General features: G+C 45.7%; 1 protein-coding gene across 32 annotated transcripts in view; it reads right to left on the minus strand.

Moving 5' to 3' along the window:
• Window positions 1-18,959, minus strand: part of APBB2 (amyloid beta precursor protein binding family B member 2) — a 379,613-nt gene extending 360,654 nt beyond the window's left edge. For all 32 annotated transcript variants that reach the window (XM_060417042.1, XM_060417035.1, XM_060417054.1 and 29 more), the window contains exon 1: window positions 18,877-18,959. The gene's annotated coding sequence lies outside the window, so the exon portion shown is untranslated. The remainder of the gene's footprint in view (window positions 1-18,876) is intronic.
• Window positions 18,960-19,393: the final 434 nt, after the last annotated feature.

The raw sequence follows: 19,393 nt of genomic DNA on the forward strand, positions 1-19,393 counted from the left end.
CGGGTCTCAAAGAGCTGGACATAACTGAGCAATTAACACTCTCACTTTCACTTATAACTTCTATAGGATTCTTCTTCCTGTAAGAAAAAGGAGGTAACCTTTTCTGATAGAGACTGACCCAGGATCAAATCCCAATCTGTAGGTCTCCAAAATCTATCAAACTATAATTCAAGACATCAAACACACTGGGGAACTGTCATCCACATTCTCTTTAGACACTAAGCGGGGACAGGGGAGATAACAGTCAACACCAAGACCATGTAGTTGAACACAAAGCATTAATATAAGACTGGAGAAGGAAATGGCACCCCACTCCAGCACTCTTGCCTGGAAAATCCCATGGATGGAGGAGCCTATAGGCTACAGTCCATGGGGCGGCAAAGAGTCAGACACGGTTGAGCGACTTCACTTCACTTCCCTAGGGGTGCAGTGGACAAGAACTGGCTTGCCAATGCAGCAGAAATGGGTTCAACCCCTGACTCTGGAAGATTCCCCATGCCTCATAGCAATTAAGCCCATGAGCCACAACAATCAAGCCTGTGCTCTAGAGTCCAAAAGCCACAACTACTGAGCCCGTGTGCCTAGAGCCCATGCTCTGCAACAAGAGAAGCCACCACAATGAGAAGCCCCAGCACCACAAGCAAGAGTAGCCCATGCAAAGCAGTGGGGACCTAGCACAGTCAGACCCAGTGCAGCCAAGAAGTTAGAATTTAAAATTTGTTAAAAACCTACTACTACCAACTATGAATGTCTCCCCACCAGCCTTTTTTTTTTAAAGAATTATTTTTTAAACATTTTAATCCTAAACAGCATGTAAGTTTTTCATTAAGGACCATCTTCCATAGCATAGTAACAAATGTGGAGTTCATCTAAAATGCCTGGTCCACCTACCAACCATTTCAACGTGAGGAAATCAAGAAAGTAAATAACTTGATCACTTTATAGCACACATTTTCACATGATCACAGTAAACCCTCCCATCCAGGTAGTTATTCTGGATATTTCATAGATAGAGAAACTGTGGCTCAGGCAGGGCACCTCCTATACCCAGCAACCCCAGGGCAGGGCCCAAATTGAAACCTGGCTCTGTCTAGCTCTAAACTCTACACTCTCTTTAGAACAAAATGGTCAAGGCAAAAGAAGGGTTAGGTCAGCTGGTCACTTGGCTATGAGGGCATAATCAACTAAATAAATGGGAAAGGTACCACAGTTTTTGAGGACACCCCAGTGAAGATTAATTTTTATCGAATCACTTCATCTCCAAAGTAGAAGTCAGTAATATACACGGCCAAAAACATGACCCAAATAACGTGTGTGTGCATGCTAAATCACTTCAGTCATGTCCAACTCTTTGCGACACTATGGACTGTAGCCCTCCAGGCTCCTCTGTTCATGGAAGCCTTCAGGTAAGAATACTGGAATGGGTTGCCATGCCCTCCTCCAGGGGATCTTTCTGACCCAGAGACTGAACCTGCGTCTCTTAGTCTCCTGCATTGGTAGGTGGGTTCTTTACCCCTAGACCACCTGGGAAGCCCTGACCCACGTAAGGCATACCCAATTGATTATTTCAAATTTGTCTGTGTTAAGTGTTAGTTCCACAGTGAAGAAAGCTTTTGAAAACACAGAACTTAGGGATCAGGTTCAGGTGAGTGGTATCTATTCCCTCTCAAGCTGCCAGGGTCCTTGCCTGCCTCCCAACCCTCAGAGCCTCAGCCCCGATGCTAGAACAGGCCTCCAGGTTTCAAACTGATAATAAGTCAAAATTCTTTAGGTCACAGTACCTGGGCTGGTGACTGTACGGGACCAGTTCTCTTGTTTTTTTGTTGAACTTTTTAACTGTGGTAAAATGTACATAACAAGATTTACCGTTTTAGCCATTTTTAGGGGTACAGTTCTGTGGAACTAAGCATATTCACACTGTTGTGTAACCATCACCACCATGCATCTCCACAACTTTTTCATCTTCCCCACATCATACTCTGGACCCATTCAACAATAACTTCCCATTATCCCTTCCCTCCACACCCTGGCAACCACCTTCCACTTTGTCTCTATGAATCTGACTTCTCTAGGCACCACATATAAGGACATCCGTACAATACCTGTCCTTTTGGACTGGTTTATTTCACTAAGCATGATGCTAGTTCTCTCTTTGTTCCCAGTTGGTCTCCTTGAAGAAACATCCTTGAAATTCACACTCTTTAGATGAATTAAAAGTGAATACACAAGAAGAGATGGGAATACCAGACCACCTGACCTGCCTCTTGAGAAACCTATATGCAGGTCAGGAAGCAACAGTTAGAACTGGACATGGAACAACAGACTAGTTCCAAATAGGAAAAGGAGTATATAGGAAAAGGCTGTGTATCGTCACCCTGCTTATTTAACTTACATGCAGAATACATCATGAGCAACGCTGGCCTGGAACAAGCACAAGCTGGAATCAAGATTCCCAGGAGAAATGTCAATAACCTCAGATATGAGGATGATATCACCCTCATGGCAGAAAGTGAAGAGGAACTAAAAAGCCTCTTGATGGAAGTGAAAGAGGAGAATGAAAAAGTTGGCTTAAAGCTCAACATTCAGAAAACAAAGATCATGGCATCTGGTCCCATCACTTCATGGCAAATAGATGGGGAAACAGTGGAAACAGTGTCAGACTTTATTTTTGGGGGGCTCCAAAATCACTGCAGATGGTGACTGCAGCCATGAAATTAAAAGACACTTACTCCTTGGAAGAAAAGTTATGACCAACCTAGATAGCATATTCAAAAGCAGAGACATTACTTTGTCAACAAAGGTCCATCTAGTCAAGGCTATGGTTTTTCCAGTGGTCATGTATGGATGTCAGAGTTGGACTGTGAAGAAAGCTGAGTGCCGAAGAATTGATGCTTTTTAACTGTGGTGTTGGAAAAGACTCTTGAGAGTCCCCTGGACTGCAAGGAGATCCAACCAGTCCACCCTAAAGGAGATCAGCCCTGGGTGTTCTTTGGAAGGAATGATGCTAAAGCTGAAACTCCAGTACTTTGGCCACCTCATGCAAAGAGTTGACTCACTGGAGAAGACTCTGATGCTGGGAGGGATTGGGGACAGGAGGAGAAGGGGACGACAGAGGATGAGATGGCTGGATGGCATCATTGATGCGATGGACGCGAGTTTGAGTGAACTCCAGGAGTTGGTGATGGACAGGGAGGCCTGGCCTGCTGCGATTCATGGGGTCGAAAAGAGTTGGACACAATTGAGCAACTGAACTGAACTGAACTAAACACAAGAACTATGTTTCTCTTTTAAGTCATTGTTAAAAGGATATATTCAAAGAGCCAACTCATTGGAAAAGACCCTGATGCTGGAAAACATTGAGAGCAGGAGGAGAAGGCGGCAACAGAGGATGAGATGGTTGGATGGCATCACCAACTCCATGCACACAAGTTTGAGCAAACTCCAGGAGACAGAGAAGGACAGGGAAGCCTGTTTGCTGTAGTCCATGGGGTTCCAGAGTCGGAGGTTACTTAGTGACTGAACAACAACAAAAGGATATAAAAACACTAAGAATGGCTAGGGAAGAACTGCGAGTAAGCCAGCAAAGCCACCCCAATTTCATGAAATCTCTACTTGTTTCTATTCATTCTCTCAAAATTTTCCACTCTATGCAAATAAAATGTTTAAAACTGTATCACACTAGGTATACTCCTTCTTTAACTTAACCATCTATCAAAAAGATATATCTCTAAGCATTTCAAAAGCTAGTTTTCAAGGTCAACACTGAAGGTAAAGCAAATGTGATTTCATGAAAATATGTATCCACCAAGCTCTCCAATGGAAAGAAACTGTTTTGGGCATGCTAGTACCACCCTGCTTAATAGTTGGTGCTGCAAAAAGAAAGTAACACCTTTATAAATGTTCATACGAAAATCATTTAAATGTTAAGCAAAAATGTATATAAACTCTGAATGGGCCATCCATCCCACTGTTCTCTCTCTAAATGGAAAAGAGCACAACAGCATCGAATGAAAATCTTGTTTCCTTTACAAGAAATAAAGATAATAATGCTACAAATCAACACTGTCCCCTATTGTCTATTTTTATTGGTTTTTCTTGCAAGCCACACGTTCTCAGAACAAAAGAGGAAAAAAAGACAAAATTCAATAAAATGCCACATCTTATTTTTGCTTCTTATTTCTGCTTGCAGCTTGTAAAATATATACATAACAGCAGGATCTAGTACCAGTAAAGGAAAATGATTTAAGCTAAAATAAAACTCAAGTCAGCAGGAGATGGCTTTGATCGGAGGACCATTATACGTAAGTTGATGGAATGCAAGACTTCCTTTATTTATTTTAGTACAAATAACCTCAAGTCCTGGAAAAAAAGACATTTTTAGAAAATGACACTGACCCAGTTGCTGAGTCTCATGAATAAGAGTGGTGAGCGTTACTTCTGTTGCAGCGCGGCTCATAGATTTTCTGCTCAAAGCATTGGAATCCATTTAATTCAAATGTGGGAGTTTCTTCTCCCTGAATTTTAGGATAATAGGTGAAGACATGGAGATGCTGGACCACAGTAATTGTGCTCAGATGCTCAGTGGTGTCTGGCTCTTTGCCACTCCATGGACTGTAGCCTGCCAGGCTCCTCTGTCCATGGGATTCTCCAGGCAAGAATACTGGAGCACGCTGCCATTTCCTTCTCCAGGGAGATCTTCCAGACCCAAGGATCAAACCTACGTCTCCTGCTTTTCCCACATTGGCAGGTGGATTCTTGACCACTTCCCAGCACCACCTGGGAAGCCTGACCATAGTAATGGTATCCAACAAGACGGGTCACAGTCAATTTCCCATCCCGTTTAGGGAAAGCACCAGTGCCAAGAAAAGAGCACCCTGACACAGGGGACCCAAAAGCACCAATTCCCAGAACTAAAAGGAACCCTCAGGGACTCCCAGCCCTGATTCTCCTCACATTTCAGGAGGTTCCTTCCTTGGGGGGAGGGTTTTTGTGGGCTCTTTCATCTACATCTGCAGCTTCTTTTAACCCTCTTCTCAGTGAAGTATTACTGCATCTCTCTGGGAGTCTCCCCAAATATAGAAAAGTCAGCAATATGGGACAGGGGCCTTTCCCCACCCCTGAAAACAGAATCAAATGCTCTTTTACTCTGAATTATGCTATCTACACTAATGTCCTTTCAAAAGACTCACTCTGGGCTCTCCCTCTAATGAAAATTTTCAGTGAGCTCACCCCACCTAACTCCTTTCCTGGCCTCTATGCCAAACTAGAACCATAAACATGATTGGAGAATAAAACTCTCCAAAAAGATAGACCTAGTCCATCCTCCCTGATTTCAGGGAGGACCAAAACTAAACATACCTCAACAGAAAAATAATCCAAAAGCCAGTATTTTTTTAAGTTGGAATTAAGATTCCAACATGTCAGCAAAAACCCAGGTCAAGGTTAACCAAGTTGTGACCCCAAATTTCTTTTTCTCATACCAAATGCTCAGCCTTAGCAACTCCAACTGGTCACTCCTCTCCTTCCACCTGGAGTCAGCTGACCTCCAGGACAACATCTCGATACCCAAAAGGAAACAGAATGAAGTCGTAATTTGAACAACGGATGTAAAAACCCACTCTCCATTAGCCAGTTCCTCCCCTAAATGCACCAAACGAGCAACAATCTCTGAGGCTCAAAATGCCATTCTCTCTGGACCCAAGCCAGGGGGACTGACCAACTGATCAGGCATGAGGAAAATCAATAAAAGAAATCCTGTCCCAACTGAATACCCTGCATGTGTGAGTGCTCAGTCATGTCCAGCTCTGCGACCTCATGAATTGTAGCCAGCCACGCTTCTCTGTTCATGAGATTTCCCAGGTAAGAACGTTGGCGTGGGTTACCTCACCTTCTTTCAGGGGATCTTTCCAACCCAGGGATCAAACCCGTGTCTCCTGCGTCTCCTGCACTGGCGTGAACATGAAAGTTGCTCTGTCCTGTCCAACTCTTTGTGACCCCATGGACTATACAGTCCATGGAATTCTCCAGGCCAGAATACTGGAGTGGGTAGCCTTCCCCTGCTCCAGGGGATCTTCCCGACCCAGGACTTGTGCACTGACAGGCGGATTTGTTACCACTAAGCCATCCTGTAGTCCTCTACAATGATGAGAAAGTGTTGATGAGCAATGAGAAACAGGGAACAGAAAAGGAAGCAGAGAGAAACCTGCCTCACATGAAACATTCCTTCAGGTGCATGCAAAGCAGAACCTTAAGAGCAGGCTGTTTAAGGTGCACACCAAGAAACACCTGTTCAGAAGAGGCTGTGCAAATGCACCCACAGCCAAGTGCTGGGGTAAAGAAAGCTAACAAATTTCTTTTCAGCAGGAATTCTCGCGTATGCTGACGAGTAGGTACATACAAGTTTCTGAATTTAACACAGAAGCCTATATTCACAATGATTTATGGTTTATTCCAATGATTCAGGTTTCCAATCACTTTGAGAAACACTGCTTTAGAGGCTGTGGAACCAAGGCAAGCTAGAGCTGAGGCCTGAATGAGCAGAAAAAATAATAAGTCAATGTCAATATAGTTTTTGGACGATGGGAGCATTAGGACTCCTTGAAGAGTTTTTTATTGTTGGGGGGATATATTCCTTGATTATCTTTTTGGTTTTTTTTATTGATCTATTTAGTTTCAGGTGTACAGCAAAGTGCTTCAATTTTACATAGATATGTATTCTTTTTCAGATTCTTTTCCACTGCAGGTTATCACAAGATACTGAATATAGTTTCCTAAATTGTTTTTATCTATTTTATATGCAGTAGTGTGTATCTGTTAACCCACTCCAGTGTTCCTGCCTGGAGAATCCCAGGGATGGGGGAGCCTAGTGGGCTGCTGTCTATGGGGTCGCAGAGTTGGGCATGACTGAAGTGACTTAGCAGCAGCAGCAGCAGCAGCAGCAGCAGCAGTATGTACCTGTTAATCCAGAACTCCTCTCTTCTCCTCCTCCCAACCCCATTCGCCCTCTACACCATTCTCCTGGCCTGAAGTGGCTCATCTCCATGATCCTGACCCTGATAGCTCAGCTGGTAAAGAACCTGCCTGCAATGCAGGAGACCCCGATTCGATTCCTGGGTTGGGAAGATCCCCTGGAGAAGGGATAGGCTACCCACTCCAGCATTCGTGGGCTTCCTTGGTGGCACAGCTGGAAAAGAATCCGCCTGCAATGTGGGAGACTTGGGTTCAATCCCTGGGTCAGGAAGATAACCTAGAGAAGGGATAGGCTACCCACTGCAGTATTCTGGCCTGGAGAATTCCATGGACTGTATAATCCATTGGGTCGCAAAAAGTCGGACATGACTGAGCGGTTTTCACTCATAATCTTGCCATGACCATGACTTACTGCTATTCGGGTCATAGCTCAGGGCCACTTGATCAAAAGGAGCCCACTAGGATTCTACATCACATCACCCATCTCTATTATTTCACAGAGCCCCCCACAAAGGCAGCAGAGAATGTTTTAATCATTGCCGTACCCTTAGGCCCCACTGGCACACAGTAAGTGCTTAAACATTTGCAGAATGAATGAGGAAGTGAAGTATTCTGGCTATCCCTCCCTCTGGTTTGGAGAAATGATGAAACATCTGGTTATATTTAATTTCAGTTCAATATGATTTATTAGTTCAAATAGAGAGGTCATGCTTATGCTGTGGTTGCAAAATTAAATATCTCCATTTCCTGTGGACACATGTTTTCATTCTGAGCCACGATAAGAAAACAATGTATTTTTGAGTCATTCTAGAAACAACAATGAGTTTAAACTGAGCCCCTCCCCTAGATCTCTCTAAAAATTTGGACACAAAAATCACAAAAGTTAATCAGCTCTTACATTAACACATACCAACCCCATTAACATCATGTTATAAGTCTATACCATTATATCTGGGGATAAACTCTCAACTAGGTGCTGAAAATGTCCTGGGGCATATCTACCAAAGCGGCCAATGATAACACTCTTATTCACTCACATCCTCATTCTTTGACAAATGTTAATTGAGTACCCAGGACTTCTGAAGCACCGGGAACAGGAAAATGGAGAAGTCACAGTGCTGTCCCTCAAGGGCTTGCAGACCAGAAGAGGAGCCAGGGAAGTAAACGGATACAATTCTGTGTGGTGACAAAGGCGGGCTGTAAGAGGGGGTGAGGAGCTCACTGTGGGAGCCAGAAAAGCCAGCTGCCCTGTCCTGGGTACACCAGTGGTCTTCCAAGTGTGGGCCCCAGACCAGCAGAATCAGCATCTCCTGGGAAGCTGTTAGAAGTACAGACTTTCATCAGGCTACACAACAGGCTTGCGGGTTGAGAAACCCTGCCGTGGGGCCGGCCCTGTGTGTTTTAATACGCCCTCAGGTCACTGACGCACACCAAGGTGCATGATGATTAAACCACTTCCTGAAAGTGTTACAGAAGTCAAGCAGGTAAAGAACAGACAGACGGTAAGGATGGTTGCAGGCGATGGGAACAGGATAAAGGGCCAGAGAAAACCTGGCGTCTATAAAAAACCGTGAGGCTTGAGCTCAGAGCATGAGATGGAGGGCACAGGAGACCATGAAGTGGGGCAGATGTGGCACCAAGGAGCCAGGGCTTCACCCTGAGGGCCGCGAGGAGCCCCTGCAGAATGGGATGAACGTGCCCAGACCTGCAGACTTCAAAAGATCACCTTGGAGGCAGTGTTGAGAACAAGGAGGAGCGCCAGAGATGGAGTTGCAGACTCCTAGGTGAGAGGTGACTAGCAATGGTAACAAAGTGGAGGCACACTCTCAGAAACAGCAGGCTCTGAGTGGGAGCCGGGGATCAGGGACGCCTTACTCTGCTGCACAGATGGAGGGGCCGGGTGTGCGGTGGGACAGATGGAGCACTCCTTCTCCTGGGAGGTGGTGCCTGACATACACCCCACACCCCAGCAGGGCAGGTGCTTGTCAGGGAAGCACTGAGCACTTCTCCCAGGAGCACACATCACGTTTTATGTAGCTATTTTTTAGCCATCAGAGTCAATGGCCATCGTGGTCAGTTTCCACATGCATCATTTGGAACAGCGCCCAGTGCTTGAGAAGCCAAACTGAATGAATGGACAAGCCAGGAGGCCACTGAGAGGCCACTGCTCTCATTCAGCAGAAAGAGGACTGTGTCATGGGGAAGGAATTAGAAAACTGTATCAATTGAACTTAATTTTTCTCTAGTCTGTTGATACCATTCAAAACACTAAATGAAAACCTTTACAAATCAATCACCTTATAAAAATTCAACAGTTTTTGATCTGTCGCATAGAGTCCACAGGGCTTCCCTGGTGGCTCAGACGATAAAGAATCTGCCTGCAATGCAGGAGACCCGAGTTCGATCCCTGGGTTAGGAAGATCCCCTGGAGAAGGCTACCCACTCCAGTATTCTTGCCTGCAGAAGTCCATGGACAGAGGAGCCTGGTGGGCTACAGTCCATGGGGTCACAAAGAGTCAGACACGACTGAGCAACTAACACACACACACACACAGAGTTCACAAGCTCACCTACCTGCCGAAAGTCAGAAACGACCATGAAGTTGGAAGCACCCTTGCAAGTGAAATATTGATATGACAAAGCTCCGGGTCACAGACAGACTTGCCACCTAATTGAGACAAGAAGTCTGCTTTGTTTTCAGAATAACTCTGCAAAGCCCCAACATACAGGACAGAGACATTTCAAAGCCCGCTGAGACAGACTGAGTGTTTGCTTTGATTTTTAGAAACGATTTCCAGCAGGCAGATAATGTTGTGACCCAATTACAGGGTATTTTGGAAACAGCAGGCCCCTAACTTGGGGGTGGAGCTGGTGGGCGTAGTGGGAAGAGTTACTGAGCAGGCAGTATCGCCTGCCTCTGAATCCTGCACAGAATTTTATGGAGAAGGGAGCTGCGACAATCAGAAGCAATGCAACTTCTCCCTTGACCTGCTTCCCGTTTTCTCACCATTCCCAAAATAGACAGAGCTAAGGAAAATCGTAAGTATATTTCTCAGCCCTCTAGGGGGAAAGTTCATGAAGGCCCAGAAATTTGGGTCCCTGGGGAAAAAAATGGATGAAAGGCAAAGTCCTAGCATCAAGAGGTGGAAACAGTGGAAAATAAAACTCACAGACAAAAAGGAAGCAAAAAAACAATAATGGCCAGTTCTTATCCCCTAGCATACTGACAGGTGGCACACAAGCTCAGCTCTCCTGGATTCTCCAAACTCAAGCTCTCCAGAGTCACAAGTTAAAGTTTCCGCTTGAAACTAATATTAATAGTAACTGATAAGGTCTTACTAGAGACTGAGTGCTGTTTCGTTGTTTGGTTGGTTTGGGTTTGGGGGGGGGGTTGTTTTGTTTTGACCTCAGCACACATCTTGCAGGATCTCAGTTTCCCAACCAAGGACTGAACCCAAGCCATGGCAGTGAAAGCGCCGAATCCTAACTCTGAGACCACGAGGGAACTCCTCCAAGTAGTGCTGTAAGCCCTTATCATATTCATGAAACCCTCATAACAACCATGTTCTGGGGAAGCTGAGGCACTGTACAGTCTGTGGTCCAACGGTGCTGTCCAAGATTACACGGTTATGGAACCATAGAGCAGTACTGGAATGCTGAGAGTCAAACCACCAAACCTCAACTGCCTCCCCACAGGGCTATCCTATGCATGCACTGCAGGATACTCACCAGCATCCTTGGCCTCCACCCACTTGATGCCAGTCATACCTCTTTGACAATCACGACAATCAGAAATGTCTCCAGGAGTATTGCCAAACGTTCCCTAGGGGTCAAAATCACCCAGCCCCCACCCCGAGAACCACAGCTATAGAGATTTGAAAGGCCAGATCTCTAGGTCCTTTATACAGCAATAGCAAATACCAGCTGTTGGATAGAAGAAGCAGGCTACCACACTTCCACTAAACCAAACTAAAATGGAAAAGGAGACAGCTGAAGGACTTTCTGTAGCAGTGAGTTTTACTATAGTCCTTTGCCGTGGCTCCTAGAAGACCTCCTAGAAGGTCTTCCTGCTCTCCCTTCTCCCCTCCCTCAGAGCCTCACAAATGCCTCTACTGAAGCACCTTATAGACACTCCAGGACATTCCCATCTTCCTGAGCACTTTGCACTGTACCTGGCGCCAAGCCTGTATTCAATAAACATTTGCTGAACAAAGGCATGGACAAACAAAGCGGAGGTTTCTGGGTGTCCCTAAATGATCGCATGTCTGTCTTCATTAGCGATCTTGAAAAGGTATAAGCAAATAAAGTCTGGTTAGCAGGGAGGATGAGAGGCTCTGGTCAGAATCTGAGGTTGAATCGGTGCTTTTCAAAGTATCTACACCCCTCTCAGTTCACTTTAAGTCCAGGCTATGCCTCAGTTCTGTTTAGAAATTCAGCTGTATTTGTTCACTGGGGAACGAACTCAAGAAACCTAACTCATGCTAAGGAAATTCTACTTATTCATATTATAACTTGTGCTGATAGACAGTCTGCCAAGCAAACAGAGATACTCATTACTGCAGGTCCACTGACTGACTCTACTGCCCAGAACAAAGGTCTACTTGGGAAACCATATGCAGATCAGAAGGTAAGAACAGAGCTATCAGCCAGCAGCAAGCAGGATGCTCCCAGGAAGGAAGGCACATCCACCACCCTCTCTCCAGCAGCCAGAAGTCTCAAGTCAGCCTTGGGGCTGCTTGGAAAGGCCCTGAAATCCTCAGGTTCCTCCAGTCATCAAAGGCCTTGTCACCCCAACACTGCCCCTGATTGATAGGTGACAACTGATCAGATTCTGGGGCATTTTATTTACAAAAGAAATATTCTTGACCAGAATCTGCCCAGAGAGATTCAACACAGCAACCCTTAGATTCAGACATATTCAGAAATTAGATTTGGATTTTTCTACTATTCAGTGTGTGTTCAGATGAAAGAAATGCACAGGAGGCCATCATCTGGAGGCAATGGCTCCACCACTAAGTATGCAGATTTAGGTTAGCGGGATTCTATAAATGGATGAAAGGTGGAATTTTCACCTTCTTCCCAAAGGCTGAATCTAGGAAAGTTTCATGTTGTGGTGGAAAGAATAATGCAGGCTTTGTTTAGGACCTGGGCAAGTCCTTTAAAGTTTCTGAACCAGGTTTACTCACCTATAAAAAGGGGAAAAAGAGGATACCCCCAAACACAAAGTGAAGTGTTTTCTATATAGCACCAGGCAGAGTTCACCCTTGATAAATGTTATTTCTTCACCTCCTCAGTTCCTCAGCAACCCACAGACTCCTCTGGGTTGACAACAGTTGCAAGGCAAGCATTACTGTTCACTATTGTAGCCTTTGGGCTTCCCAGGTGGTGCTAGTGGTAAAGAATCCACCTGCCAATGCAGGAGACACAAGAGACACGGGTTCAATTCCTGGACAGGGAAGATCCCCTGGAGAAGGAAATGGCAACCCACTCCAGTATTCTTGTCTACAGAATCCCATGGACAGAGGAGGCTGGTAGACTACAGTCCATGGGGTTTCAAAAGAGTCAGACACAACTAAGCACGCGCACGTACACACACGCAGTCTTTAGTGAAAAGGACCTCAATTTCCTAATCTCTAAAATGGGAACAGCACTACAGTATTCTGTAAGAATTAAATAGGGTAACAGCTAAAACAAGCTCTTTGCACAGAGTTCCACAATAATATATTATTAAGACCAGTGAGATCCAAATACTACTAAGTACAGATTTTTTAAGTATTATCTGAAAATTAATTATTTTCTTAAGCTACTATTTTAAACTCAGAAGTAATTTGTGTTTTTTCCCTCACCTCCCACCTTCCTAACAGCTACTCAAACTAAAGGTGAACAATACCAACTCCATGAGCAAATTATCCATAAACCTTCTCCAGCGATTCATCAAGGCTCACCCTGGAGGGCATGATACTGAAGAGGTGCAAACCAAGCCGGCTGTAACACAACTCCCAGTTCAACGGCTGTAACTCCAGCAGCACTTCCTAGAATCACCAATCCTGAGTTGTTAGAGCATGCCATTTGGGCAGAAAGAAGTCAGCATGTAAAAAAACAAACGCCACAATCTGTCATTCTGAGGCCCTGCCTGCTAAAATTCACATTTCAGTCACTTGTCCTTTCTGCTCTCTTAGAACCTCATCTTTCTTCTTGGCACTTTCCTTGTCATTCTTGGGCTATAATTCAAAAATACTTGCTGGTTCCCAGAGCACTTTCGAAATTAACTTCTTCTCAGTTCCTAGGACCTCGAGTCTGTACCAATGATTCCACATTCCTGGAAGGCCCCATCAGCTCACCCACAAGCTCCAGTGTGTCCTGGCCTCCACTAGTCAACTTGATCCTGAGGGCAGAGCTTCCTACATCTCAGGCCCAGATTCCCAGACTTATCAATTTCATGGACCATTAAACTGCCAAATAAAAATATTCCTATCAGTTCAGAACGGCATACTCTCAGAGAAAAGGACAGATCTTCTCAGTTGAACACACTTGGAAAATATTCGCTATATGGTCATCATTGTCACTCGGATAAGGAGAGTGGAAACCTCACTGACAGACAACAGCCCTAGCGCTGCGATGTGCATATAGCAGACACCCACTAACTAAGCTCTTTCTCACTGGGCAGCTGTTTGGGAAATGCTGCATTCCATACCACCAGTCATGCCAAGACTTCCTTCTTCAACAACAGCGTTTCCTTCCCTCTCTGGAGCTCTGTAAGTTCTCCCCAACCTCATCCTCCTAAGTGCATACTTCTTCCAGCTCAGTTCCAAAAGCGCATTCTTTTTACTCAACTTGAAAAGGAAAAATCAAAACAAAACCACTCTGCCTCCTACTTCAAGCATTCCTGAAGCATACTTTCCAAGAGAGCTACACTTCAAACTTTAGTTATAACCTAGCAGATAAAATTTTGTAAGACTTCCACAAGCAGCAAAGGACAAAACGGTTCACTTTATTTATAACAACTACCAAATCATTAACAAACAATAAAGAAAAACCTTAATTCATATTCCATACCATTCATTTTTTCCATATTCTCTTTCCGTGGCTATCCATATGAATCTACACATTTTACATACCAATAAATAATATGCTGTGACTTTTTCCTGATTACAAAAATAATGCCTGTCCTAGTATTTGTTCAATACTTAAGAGGACCAGGTAAGATTCAAATATTATGAAAAAGAGATTATGCAGAGAAGGAATGTCTCCTGTAACTCTACACCCTATGCCCCCTCATACCTTGAAACAGACCAAGGCTTCTTACTTCTTGCCAAGTTGTGATGGCTTAACTTTCTACCCCCATGTACTGCCTCTCTTCCAGTTCTCATCTGGTGTTTGCAGTTACTGCCCTACTCCTACCACTGGCCCAGCAGCCCTGGAGCCTAGTTATGATCAGAAGCACTAGACTTACCACCTACTTATTATCACTTATTGAAATCCTGGTAACAACTCTGGCTTCTCTTCACCTGCATCACTTAAAGGTTAATGAGACTGAGTTTTGAGAGCATGTTAAAAGCGAAGTACATTACAAACATCAAATTAGATAGGTTTCCTTTGACCCATCACAGATTATCACACACACAAAAAAGTTCATGTTGGTACATTTGGACAGCCATCATTCCTGGTACTACAGCATGGGCATCTGCTTAATACAGTGACGGTGCTAACATGAAATGATAATGATCAGTTTATTCCAGAGACCAAGGACTTCAACTCTGGTCAAAGGCTAAAGAGACAAGGCAGGGACATGGGAAAAGTTTGCCCGAAGTTCACATAGGTGCCCGGGAAACCGAGGCACAGGATAGCCTCCTCTAAAGCCCCTGAAGAGGTTTATTCCTTAGACCACCTGCACGCCCTGGAGCAGAATCTCTTCAGAAGATGCTGTAAAAAAACCTTCCCAATTCTCTTATAGTCTCAATAATATTTGTTATCAAAACATGTCAAAGATGACCAATAAAAAAACACTCACCACAAAAAAAACAAACAATTTTATATACCTAAAGTGCTCTACCCAAATCTAATTATTACCTTATCTCCTACCTCAACTGCAGCCCCACAAAGAGTTAATTTTATGACAACCATCATTTGACATACAAAAACTAGAAGGGATGTGGGAAATGTGCAACAAATGAAGGGCATGCCACACAGTAGGCTCCCCTGGTGGCTCAGTGACAAAGAATCCTCCTGCCAATGCAGGAGACCTGGGTTCAATCCCTGGGTTTGGAATATCCCAAAGGAGAAGGGAATGGCTACCCACCACAGTATTCTTGCCTGGAGAATTTCATTGACAGAGGAGCCCGGCAGGCTACCATCCATGGGTCCCAAAAAGTTGGACACAACTTAGCAATTGAACGACAGTTCCATAAAGCAGGATGGCCCAGACTTAGTGAAACAAAATCAGCTTCATCTAAGGCTTCACCTGTAGTCCTCCTTTTCAAATGGTTGCATCACAGGCCCCTGGACTGGGACCTGAAGGCTCAAAACACACCATGAGGGTGCCTTCTACTGCAACACCCTCATTTTACAGATGGGAAAACGGAGTTTCCCAAGGTCACCCAGTAAATTTAAGTAGCAGACAACCCTGGCCCAGAAGGCAAGTCTTGGGATTCCCTGGCTGGTGGTCTTTTTGTGAAATCTCACTAGACATTTATTATGGAGCATCTGTCACTCTGACTCTGACAAACTACTTCACACCATCGACACGTAACAACATGCAGAATATGCACTGTGCTTAGTCGCTCAGTTGTGACTCTTTGTGACCCCATGGACGGTAGACCGCCAGACTCCTCTGTCCATGGGGACCCTCCAGGCAAGAATGCTCGAGTGGGTTGCCATGCCCTCCTCCAGGGGATCTTCCCAACCCAGGGATCGAGCCCAGGTCTCCTGCATTGCGGGCAGATTCTTTACCACCTGAGCTACCAGGGAAGACCAAGAATACTGGAGTGGGTTGCCTATCCCTTCTCCAGGGGAACTTCCCCACCCAGGAATCGAACTGGGATCTTCTGCATTGCAGGAGGGTTCTTTACTAGCTGAGCTACCCGGGAAGCCCCAGAATATGCTCTAATAACATATAAAATTAATATGGGTAATCTGGGCTTATCTTCCTTACATTCATTTGTTAGTAGTACAACTCTGTCGAAAATAAATGAACATAAAAAAAGTTTTAAAATCTGAATAGAAGCTTCTTAAAAACATTCAAGTCATTCTGAAGACATGCTGTTCCAGTCAAATCTAATTCCAAATAACAAATCAAATATGTTTTACAAGAGAATGCTTACTGAATAATGAAAGCAGTTAAACATAGTCTTATATAAAATAAAACTCGGAAGTTCTACTGCTTTATAAGCAATGAACTGTCCACCTCCTCAGAGAGATTTTCTTGGGAAGCTGACATTTATGTCAGAGATAACAACATATAAGATGTGTAAGAGTCTGAATATCAGACTTGACACATAGTAATGAACAAACGCTACTTTCCTTAACTTGGGAGAGGAAAATAAGCATCGCCCTCATAAGCTGTAATATCTTCTTACAATACTTTTCTAAAAGTCTGTCCTGTGCCCATGAAAAGTGTAAGGGGCTATACTACATCAGGGTGCGGAATATTTTAAAAGAAGTTATAGAGACAACATCCCATTTCTTTTAAGAGACAAATTTAGATATCCTGAAATCAAGATAATCAACATAATACTGTTCCAATACAATGGCAAGCCTTCCAGTATTCCTGCTGTAACAAAAAAGAAAAAAAAAATTGATTTTTGTTCTCTGATGGCAGGGAAAAAAAAAGTTATCAAACTTTGAAACATGACATAAAAAGAGTAACAGTTTAAAACATTTTATCTTTGTACACGTGGATTCTTCCACTATTTAGCAGACTTTTCTTATATGATTTTGTAGTCAGGATTCTTATTACTCCAGTTAACTGTAAGAAGTCAAGTCTTTTAAACTTCAGCTCGTGCGTTTTTCCACTAGTACTTTATAAAAGTTTCAGAAAATGGGACTGTCCTGGCTCCATGCAGGTGAATTACTTAGTTAACAGTATTAACATCCTTTAGAAGAGATAATGAAAGAAACATTTCTTTCCTTTCCAGTTCCCTGGAAAAGGATCTTAACTTTAGAATTCCTTCTCAAACGCTCTGAGCAAATATCTAGACCAACCCCAGCCTATGGAGTCCCTGAGTGATTTCTCGAGGTCATATAATTAGCCAATGACCAAAGGACAGCTATTGAGATCTGCATCTGTTATCCCCAGGTGCTCTGACAGCCAGCCCACTGCACTCTACTGCCACCTGTGTTCTCTCAGCATTCCAGACGCCACTCCCCCAGGTTCCTCATCCTCTTAACAAATATCACCCTTTCAAAACTGCCATTTCTAGGACTCTGCAAGTTACCATAAACAACTGCTCAGCAAATATTGCTTCCAAGTTACAAACTGAAAACACCACGATATGGCTTCATAAAGAAACCCCCCTTCCTGAACGCCCAGCTACCCGAATGCAGACACTCTTAACTATCATGGCCATTTGAGGACAAGATGTGAAAAATAAATTCATGACAAGAAAAATAAACCAAAGGCTTAAGAGACCCCAATCCAGGACAACAGATCGGGATGCCACTGCTTGCTTTTTAAATCAGTGAAATAGTAAAACAAAGAACAAACCAATGCCAACCTCACAAAGTTTCCCCATTTCTTGGAATTCAGACACGACTGCTGGCATCATTTTAAGAGAATCCTTTAAGTATTGTACCTAAGTCATCAGGCACAATGTAAAGCCAGTGATTGAGGGACTTCTAATCAAAACGGAGCCCAGTCTTGTCTGAGCTTCTGACACTGACCTTATTCTCCTCTCAGTGTTTGGCCCTCCCCAACGACTCAATCCACCCAAAACAGTCTGGGACAGTGATGGCTCTAAACTGCCCTGAACTTGACTACAAAACGGCCACAACTCTGTCTGATTTCTTCAATGTGTTTTTTTTTTTTTCTTTTTTCTTTTTTTCATTCAGGCCCTGCGGTCCTTCGACCCTTAGCCCCTGACCCCTCAGTTCTAGACCTCTTCGCCGATGTCAAGATCACCTTTGATTGTTTCTATGGCACTCCGCATCCCTCCTCCGTCCAGCAATGTTTTCAACACACAAATGTCATTTCTAGCGTTCAACCCTCCATTCTGTCCGGCAGGCAGCAAAGTGGACTTCAGGATCAGCTTCCCTGATTCGGTCCCCTTCGCACAGCCATTTTCTAGTTAAAATGCTCCCTGCCTCCGAGAGGGAAATGAACTTTTCCCCCTTTGATCTCCCAGCGGCTAGGCTCTGAACCCCCTAGAATCCAGCCCGGTCTTCAAGTCCCGGCAGGAGTGCGCTGCCGCCGGTGGAGGGAGAGCCCAGCCGCACAGCGGAGGCCGGTGCCAAGGCAAGGGGGTGTGCGCTCTTCCCCGCCGGCGCCCACCTTCGCTTTTTCCCCTCCGCAGCACCCCCGCCCCCGGCGCACCCCCTCCCACCCTGTCTCCCCTGCCTCAGGCCCTGCCAAGCCCCGGCTGCCGAGGGAAAGAGGGCGCCGCGAAGCCAAAGGGATGGAGTCAAGGAGTGAGCCCGCAATCGCCGTGCCACCCGGCCCTGCGGCGCGAGAGCGGGGCACACGAGACTCCGCAGGAACGCCCGCTGCAGATGCTGTGGCAGCTGCTGCAGCTGGGGCTGCGGCTGGGCTAGTGGCAGTGGCCGCGCTGCCCTCGGGGCCGCGAGGAGAGGAGCAGCCGCCCGGGCTACGCGCCGCCACTCACCCCACGCCGCTGCTGCTGATCGGGTCTCTCCCCAGCACTCCCGGACGGCCCCGGGATCCAGAGCAAAAGCAAGGAAGAAAGCTGGGCTCACCGGCAGTGCGCGGCGCTCGCCTAGGCTCCGGCACCCGGCAGCTCTGCTCCAGTCTCGCCCTGCCGGGAGCGTCAGAATCAGCTGCGGGAGCAGCGCACGAGCTTCCTACTTGAGACCGGGACGGGCTCCGGCGACTGAGCATGCCCAGTGCCGCTCCGCCAGTCCCGCGCAGGGAGCGGCGCCGGCGAGATTCCACTTCTCCAGGCTTTGGCGGCGGCTGCGCGGAGAGGCTGGAGGGGCCTGACCGGGCGGGGGCCGATCCCGAGAAAGGCGGGGCCGGGGGCGGGGGCCGAGGAGGAGGGGGCGGGCCGCGCTCCTAGTGCGACCCCTGCAGGCAGAGGCTTCGGGGCCTCTCGAACTCACAGTCCCCTAATCATCCGAGAAGATGGCAGGGAGGCAAGGCGGGCCAGAACGTCGAGACCCAACGCGAGGCAGCCCGGCATCCCCTCCTTGTGGCTCGGTGTCTGTCTGCACCAAAAGGCAGTTGGGTAACCTTATCCCTGGCTAGCCTTTTCTC

The sequence above is a fragment of the Ovis aries genome, chromosome 6 (genome assembly GCF_016772045.2).
Source record: "Ovis aries strain OAR_USU_Benz2616 breed Rambouillet chromosome 6, ARS-UI_Ramb_v3.0, whole genome shotgun sequence".
Taxonomy (NCBI): domain Eukaryota; kingdom Metazoa; phylum Chordata; class Mammalia; order Artiodactyla; family Bovidae; genus Ovis; species Ovis aries.